We start from the raw sequence: 2,654 nt of genomic DNA on the forward strand, positions 1-2,654 counted from the left end.
AATTTTTTTACAAACTTACTAAAAATTCCCGACATTAGTATAAATTAAAAAACCGTTTTTTGTTTTTGGCTAAAAAACCCCCTTTTCAAAATTACTACCTTGTGTACAGTATTGAAAACCCATTTTATATGTGTATATAAAAAGGACTTGAAATTTCCGTGTACCAAAAAGATTTTGGTTTTGGTCCATTCTTCATAAATGTTTTTGGTCTTTTCCACCCTATTCTAAAAACCAGAGATTTACCCAATACAAGTTGTTTTGAATTTTGGTTAAAATAAAAATCAAAATAAAAGCCTTTTGTAAGACACCCCAAAAAAAACAGCAAAATTTTTTGGGCCCCCTTTCCGGGGGGTTTTTTAGGGGGGGGAACCCATGGGGAAATTGGGCGGGTTCAAAAAAAAGGAAACCCCCAAATGTTTTTTGTGGTAAATCAATTTTGTGTGCAAATTTTGGTTTGAAATCAAATAAATGAAACTGCTTTTGTAAAATCAAGGGGAAAAAATAGCAAATTTCTGGCAATTCAGCTCTAAAAACCACGTGTAAAATGACGGGTAAAAAAAAGGGAAACCCAAAAACCAAATAATATACAATTTGTGAAAAATTTTTTTAAAATAAAATTTAAAAATCATCCCAAACCTTATGGGGAGACAAGCCCAAAAAAGCCAATTTTTGGGGCGGGGTTTCGGGGGCGAAAACTCGGGAACCAATTTTTGGGAACACGGGGGTTTCCCAGAAAAGGAACCAAGTTCTTTCGGGTGAAAAAATAATTTGTGGTCAAAATTTTTTAAAAATTTTTGTTCAAAAATACAAAACTTTTGGAAAGAAAAAAAAAATTTGCCGACAGACAACCAAACGGACATCACGGGGTTTCCCAAAAGCCCACTTTGAACCTTTGGCTCATGGAGTTAAAATATTTTTTCTCTGTAAAAGTGGTCAAGAAATCTATTTTTACAGGGTCTGCCTTTTGGGAAGGGATTTTTTACTTTAAAAATTTTCTCTCGGGTAGTGGCCCAGTAATGCTATTTACAAGGCCCTTATTTACGATGATTTTATAAAACAAGAGGGCCATGATGCCCCTATCCCCCCCCCCCCCCCCTCACCTGTTTTTGCATTTGAGGACAAAGGGCCCAAAAGAAAAAAATATCAAATTTCCCAAAAGGGACGGGGAACAAAAAAAAGGGAAAAAGGGGAAATTTTTAACCAAAAAAGAAAAAAAACTCTTAAAAGGGTAAGATATTTTAAAATACCCCCTAAAAAATTGGGGGAAACCTTTCCAATTTTTGTCCCACAGGAAAATGGTCTCTTTGTTTCCCCTAGGGCCCAAATTAAAAAAAAAATTCTAAAAAAAAAACCTTTTTAAAAGAAAAGTAAAAGGGAAGAAAATTTTTCAGTAAAGATAAAGTACCCTTCATTAGTTAGGGGAGATATAAAAATTTTTTAATTTGAAAAAAAGGGGGGAAATTTTTAAACGAAAAAATCAGCCCCCATATTACTACCCTGATTGCCCAAGCCCAACAATAACAGAAATAAAATTTCAAATAAGTCCTGTAAGAAATTTACTGATAAAAATCCATTTTGGGATTACAATCGGGAGGAAAATGGGATATGAAAAAAATCGGGAAAACCTTATGATTGGATCGATTTGTCATGGAACCCAAAAGTTTTTATTGTTTTTTGAAGGTATTTTGGAAGTTTGTTCAAAAAAAAACCCAAAAAAATGAAGTCTCTTTTTGGGGCGGGCAAAAGCCAAAATAGCCAAATTTTTGGCCCTTAAAGGGGCCTTTAACTCGGGAAACCAAATAAAGGGAAATTTCGGGCCCCATTTAAAAGAAAGGAAGAAAAGATCTTGTGGTGATAAAATTTTTGGGGCCAAGTTTGGTTAATTTTCAAATCATAAATGAAGCTGTATTTTGCAGAAAAGGTAAAAATTACCCGTTTTTGGGCCCCTTTTTTTTCCCAGGGGCCAAAAAACTCTGGAACCCTTTAGGGGGAACTGGTGGGTTAAAGAAAGGAACCGATATTTTTATGGGACAAAAAGTTTTTGTCAAATTTGTTTAAAATTTCCCAAATCAAAAAATAAGTTTGGTTTTTTGCTAAAAAGGTCATAATAGTTAATTCGGGGCCCATTCAGGGGCCATCACTCTTAAACCCCATAATGGAAATTCTCCCCAGTTCAAAAAAGGGGGAACCGGATCTTATGGTGATACAAGTTGTGCAAGTTTGGTTAAAATAAAATAAAAAATGAAGCTACTATTGTGCAGAAAAGGTCAAAATAGCTTTTTTGGGGCCATTTCAGGGGCCAAACTCGGGGCCCCCAAAATTGAATATGGCGGTTTCCAAGAAAGGCCCCAAGATTTATTTTGATACAATTTTGTGGGGCAAGTTTGGGTTTTTAAAAAAAGGCCCAAAATTAAAAAAAAGCTGCTATTTTGCAGGAAAGGGGTTCAAAATAGTTTAATTTTTGGGCCCCTTTTTCGGGGCCATAACTCGGGCCCCATAATGGATCTACCCAGTTAAAGAAAGGAACCGTGTTTCTTATGGGATACAATTTTGTGAAATTTGGGGGTTTTTAAAATAAAATCATAAATAAAAACCCCCCTCGTGGGGGCAAGAAATTGTTGACGGAGGGACGCACGGACTGACGATGGACGGGG

This window comes from Mercenaria mercenaria, unplaced genomic scaffold, assembly GCF_021730395.1.
Source record: "Mercenaria mercenaria strain notata unplaced genomic scaffold, MADL_Memer_1 contig_637, whole genome shotgun sequence".
Taxonomy (NCBI): domain Eukaryota; kingdom Metazoa; phylum Mollusca; class Bivalvia; order Venerida; family Veneridae; genus Mercenaria; species Mercenaria mercenaria.